This window comes from Calliopsis andreniformis, unplaced genomic scaffold (genome assembly GCF_051401765.1).
Source record: "Calliopsis andreniformis isolate RMS-2024a unplaced genomic scaffold, iyCalAndr_principal scaffold0019, whole genome shotgun sequence".
Taxonomy (NCBI): domain Eukaryota; kingdom Metazoa; phylum Arthropoda; class Insecta; order Hymenoptera; family Andrenidae; genus Calliopsis; species Calliopsis andreniformis.
In genome coordinates, this window is record NW_027480431.1 from 12,077,794 (window position 1) to 12,084,280 (window position 6,487).

Below are 6,487 nucleotides of genomic sequence, written 5' to 3' on the forward strand. Positions count from 1 at the left end.
CGAATAATTGCAACCAGTATGAAACTTATGGTCATTTCTACGTTCCGGGCAATCTAGGCTTCACTCTATGGCGTTCTTCCACCACATCGAATAGCTACGGCCTCAGCAGTCAACGCCTGATGCATAAAATACAATAAAAATACAGCCGTCTTTCCATCCTATAACAGGAATAGTTGCAAATCTTGTGAAAGTGGTGGTCATTTCTACGTTATAGGCAACCTAGGCTTCACCATAGGGCGTTGTTCCACCAGATCGAATAGTTAGGGCCTAAGAAGTGAACGCCAGAAGCATAAAATGCAATAAAAATACAACAGTTTTTCCATCCTATAACAGGATTAATTGCAACCAGTTTGTAAGTGATGGTCATTTCTACTTTCCGGGCAACCTAGGCTTCACTCTAGGTCGTTGCTCCACTAGATCGAATAGCTAGGGCCTTAGAAGTCAACGACAGAAGCATAAAATACAATATAAATACAACAGTTTTTCCATTGCATAAAACGAATAATTGCAACCAGTATGAAACTTATGGTGATTTCTACTTTCCGAGCAACCTAGGCTTCACCCTAGGCCGTTGCTCCAACAGATTGAATAGTTAGGGCCTTAGAAGTCAACGCCCGAAGCATAAAATGCAATAAAAATACAACAGTGTTTCCATCATATAACAGGAATAATTGCAACCAGTTTGAAAGTGATGGCCAATTCCACGTTCCGCGCAACCTAGGCTTCACTCCAGGGCGTTGCTCCACCAGATCGAGTAGTTGCGGCCTAAGAAGTCAACGCCAGAAGCATAAAATACGATATTAATACAAAAGCTTTTCCATCGTATAAAAAGAATAATTGCAACCAGTATGAAAGTTATGGTCATTTCTACGTTCCGGGCAACCTAGGCTTCACTCTATGGCGTTCTTCCACCACATCGAATAGCTGCGGCCTCAGAAGTGAACGCCTGAAGCATAAAATACAATAAAAATACAACAGTCTTTCCAACCTATAACAGGAATAATTGCAACCCGTGTGAAAGTGATGGTCATTTGTACGTTCCAGGCAACCTAGGCTTCACTCTAGGGCGTTGATCCAACAGATTGAATAGTTAGAGCCTTAGCAGTCGTCTCCCGATGCATAAAATACAATATAAATACAACAGTTTTTCCATCATATAACAGGAATAATTGCAACCAGTATGAAAGTGATGGTCATTTCTACGTTCCGGGCAACCTAGGCTTCACTCTAGGGCGTTGCTCCACCAGATCGAACAGTTAGTGCCTTAGAAGTCAACGCCAGAAGCATAATATACAATATAAATACAACAGTTTTTCCAACGTATAAAACGAATAATTGCAACCAGTATGAAAGTTATGGTCATTTCTACGTTCCGGGCAACCTAGGCTTCACTCTATGGCGTTCTTCCACTACAACGAATAGCAACGGCCTCAGAAGTCAACGCCTGAAGCATAAAATACCATAAAAATACAACAGTCTTTCCGTCCTATAACAGGAATAATTGCAACCCGTGTGAAAGTGATGGTCATTTCTACGTTCCGGGCAATCTAGGCTTCATTCTATGGCGTTCTTCCACCACACCGAATAGCTGCGGCCTCAGAAGACAACGCCTGAAGCATAAAATACAATAAAAATACAACAGTCTTTACATCATATAACAGGAATAATTGCAACCCTTGTGAAAGTGATGGTCATTTGTACGTTACAGGCAACCTAGTCATCACTCTAGGGCATTGTTCCACCAGATCGAATTGTTAGGGCCTAAGAAGTCGACGCCAGAAGCATAAGATACAATATAAATGTAACAGTTTTTCCATCGTATAGAACGAATAATAGCAACCAGTGTGAAAGTTATGGTCACTTCTACGTTCCGGGCAACCTAGGCTTCACGCCTAGGGCGTTGCTCCACCAGATGAAACAGTTAGGGCCTTAGATGTCAACGCCCGAAGCATAAAATACAAAATAAATAGAACAGTTTTTCCATTGTATAAAACGAATAATTGCAACCAGTATGAAACTTAAGGTCATTTCTACTTTTCGAGCAACCTAGGCTTCACCCTAGGCCGTTGCTCCAACAGATTGAATAGTTAGGGCCTTAGAAGTCAATGCCCGAAGCATAAAATGCAATAAAAATACAACAGTTTTTCCATCATATAACAGGAATATTTGCAACCAGTTTGAAGGTGATGGTAATTGCTACGTTCCGGGCAACTTAGGCTTCACTCTAGGGCGTTGCTCCACCAGATCGAATAGTTAGTGCCTTAGAAGTCAGCGCCAGAAGCATAAAATACAATATAAATACAACAGTTTTTCCATCGTATAAAACGAATAATGGCAACCAGTATGAATGATAACGTCATTTCTACTTTCCGGGCAACCTAGGTTTCACCCTAGGGCGTTGCTCCAACAGATTGAATAGTTAGGACCTTAGAAGTCAACGCCAGAAGTATAAAATACAATATAAACACAACAGGTTTTCCATCGAATAAAACGAATAATTGCTACCAGTATGGAAGTGATGGTCATTTCTACGTTCCGGGCAACCTAGGCCTCACTCTAGGGCATTGTTCCACAAGATTGAATAGTTAGGGCCTAAGAAATCAACGCCAGAAGCATAAAATACAATATAAATATAACAGTTTTTCCATCGTATAAAAGGATTAATTGCAACCAGTTTGAAAGTGATGGTCACTTCTACGTTCCGGGCAACCTAGGCTTTACTCGAGGGCGTTGCTCCACCAGATCAAATAGCTATTGCCTTAGAAGTCAACGCCCGAAGCGTAAAATACAAAATCAATAGAACAGTTTTTCCATCGCATAAAAGGATTAATTGCAACCAGTTTGAAAGCGATGGTCATTTCTACGTTCCGGGCAACATGGGCTTCACCCTAGGGCGTTGTTCCACCAGGTGGAATAGTTAGGGCCTAAGAAGTCAACGCCAGAAGCATAAAATACAATATAAATATAACAGTTTTTCCATCGTATTAAACGAATAATAGCACCAGTGTGAAAATTATGGTCATTTCTACGTTCCGGGCAACCTAGGCTTCACTCTAGGGCGTTGCTCCACCAGATCAAACAGGTAGGACCTTATAAGTCAACGCCCGAAGCATAAAATACAAAATAAATAGAACAGTTTTTCCATTGTATAAAACGAATAATTGATACCAGTGTAAAAGTTATGGTTATTTCTACGTTCCGGGCAACCGAGGCTTCACCCTAGGCCCTTGTTCCACCAGATCGAATAGTTAGGGCCTAAGAAGTGAACGCCAGAAGCATAAAATACAATATAAATACAACAGTTTATCCATCATATAAAACGAATAATTGCAACCAGTATGAAACTTATGGTCATTTCTACGTTCCGGGCAATCTAGGCTTCACTCTATGGCGTTCTTCCACCACATCGAATAGCTACGGCCTCAGCAGTCAACGGCTGATGTATAAAATACAATAAAAATACAACCGTCTTTCCATCCTATAACAGGAATAATTGCAAACCTTGTGAAAGTAATGGTCATTTATACGTTATAGGCAAGCTAGGCTTCACTCTAGGGCGTTGTTCCACCAGTTCGAACAGTTAGGGGCTAAGAAGTCAACGCAAGAAGCATAAAATGCAATATAAATATAACAGTTTTTCCATCGTATAAAACGAATAATAGCAGCCAGTGTGAAAGTTATGGTCATTTCTACGTTCCGGGCAACCTAGGATTCACTGTAGGGCGTTGCTCCACCACATCTAATAGCTACGGCCTTAGACGTCAACGACAGAAGCATAAAATACAAAATAAATAGAACAGTTTTTCCATTGTATAAAACGAATAATTGCTACCAGTGTAAAGTTATGGTCATTTCTACGTTCCGGGCAACCTAGGCTTCACCCTAGGCCGTTGTTCCAACAGATTGAATAGTTAGGGCCTTAGAAGTCAACGCCCGAAGCATAAAATGCAATAAAAATACAACAGTGTTTCCATCGTATAACAGGAATAATTGCAACCAGTTTGAAAGTGATGGCCAATTCTACGTTCCGCGCAACCTAGGCTTCACTCCAGGGCGTTGCTCCACCAGATCGAATAGCTGCGGCCTAAGAAGTCAACGCCAGTAGCATAAAATACGATATAAATACAAAAGCTTTTCCATCGTATAAAAAGAATAATTGCAACCCGTGTGAAAGTGATGGTCATTTGTACGTTCCAGGCAACCTAGGCTTCACTCTAGGGCGTTGTTCCACCAGATCGAATTGTTAGAGCCTAAGAAGTTAACGCCAGAAGCATAAGATACAATATAAATATAACAGTTTTTCCATCGTATAGAACGAATAGTAGCACCCAGTGTGAAAGTTATGGTAATTTCTACGTTCCGGGCAACCTAGGCTTCACTCTAGGGCGTTGCTCCACCAGATCAAACAGTTAGTTCCATAGAAGTCAACGCCCGAAGCATAAAATACGATATAAATATAACAGTTTTTCCATCGTATAAAACGAATAATAGCAGCCAGTGTGAAAGTTATGGTCATTTCTACGTTCCGGGGAACCTAGGCTTCACTGTAGGGCGTTGCTCCACCAGATCAAACAGTTAGGGCCTTAGAAGCCAACGCCCGAAGCATTAAATACAAAATAAATAGAACAGTTTTTCCTTTGTATAAAACGAATAATTGCTACCAGTGTAATGTTATGGTCATTTCTACGTTCCGGGCAACCTAGGCTTCACCCTAGGCCGTTGTTCCACCAGATCGAATAGTTAGGGCCTAAGAAGTGAACGCCAGAAGCATAAAATGCAATAAAAATACAACAGTTTTTCCATCGTATAACAGGATTAATTGCAACCAGTTTGAAAGTGATGGTCATTTTTCCTTTCCGGGCAACCTAGGCTTCACTCTAGGTCGTTGCTCCACTAGATCGAATAGCTAGGGCATTAGAAGTCAACGCCAGAAGCATAAAATACAATATAAATACAACAGTTTTTCCATTGCATAAAACGAATAATTGCAACCAGTACGAAACTTATGGTCATTTCTACTTTCCGAGCAACCTAGGCTTCACCCTAGGCCGTTGCTCCAACAGATTGAATAGTCAGGGCCTTAGAAGTCAACGCCCGAAGCATAAAATGCAATAAAAATACAACAGTGTTTCCATCATATAACAGGAATAATTGCAACCAGTTTGAAAGTGATGGCCAATTCTACGTTCCGCGCAACCTAGGCTTCACTCCAGGGCGTTGCTCCACCTGATCGAATAGTTGCGGCCTAAGAAGTCAACGCCAGAAGCATAAAATACGATATAAATACAAAAGCTTTTCCATGGTATAAAAAGAATAATTGCAACCAGTGTGAAAGTTATGGTCATTTCTACGTTCCGGGCAACCTAGGCTTCACTCTAGGGCGCTGATCCACCAGATAGAATAGTTAGGGCCTTAGAAGTCAACGCCAGAAGCATAAAATTCAATAAAGATGCCACAGTTTTTCCATCGTATAGCAGGAATAACTGCAAACAGTGTGAAAGTACTGGTCATTTCTACGTTCCGGGTAACCTAGGCTTCACTCTAGGGCGTTGTTCCACAATATCGAACAGTTAGGGCCTAAGAAGGCAACGCCAGAAGCATAAAATACAATATAAATATAACAGTTTTTCCATCGTATAAAAGGATTAATTGCAACCAGTTTGAAAGTGATGGTCACTTCTACGTTCCGGGCAACCTAGGCTTTACACTAGGGCGTTGCTCCACCAGATCAAATAGCTATTGCCTTAGAAGTCAACGCCCGAAGCGTAAAATACAAAATCAATAGAACAGTTTTTCCATCGCATAAAAGGATTAATTGCAACCAGTTTGAAAGCGATGGTCATTTCTACGTTCCGGGCAACATGGGCTTCACCCTAGGGCGTTGTTCCACCAGATGGAATAGTTAGGGCCTAAGAAGTCAACGCCAGAAGCATAGAATACAATATAAATATAACAGTTTTTCCATCGTATAAAACGAATAATAGCACCAGTGTGAAAATTATGGTCATTTCTACGTTCCGGGCAACCTAGGCTTCACTCTAGGGCGTTGCTCCACCAGATCAAACAGGTAGGACCTTACAAGTCAACGCCCGAAGCATAAAATACAAAATAAATGGAACAGTTTTTCCATTGTATAAAACGAATAATTGATACCAGTGTAAAAGTTATGGTTATTTCTACGTTCCGGGCAACCGAGGCTTCACCCTAGGCCCTTGTTCCACCAGATCGAATAGTTAGGGCCTAAGAAGTGAACGCCAGAAGCATAAAATACAATATAAATACAACAGTTTATCCATCGTATAAAACGAATAATTGCAACCAGTATGAAACTTATGGTCATTTCTACGTTCCGGGCAATCTAGGCTTCACTCTATGGCGTTCTTCCACCACATCGAATAGCTACGGCCTCAGCAGTCAACGCCTGATGTATAAAATACAATAAAAATACAACCGTCTTTCCATCCTATAACAGGAATAATTGCAAACC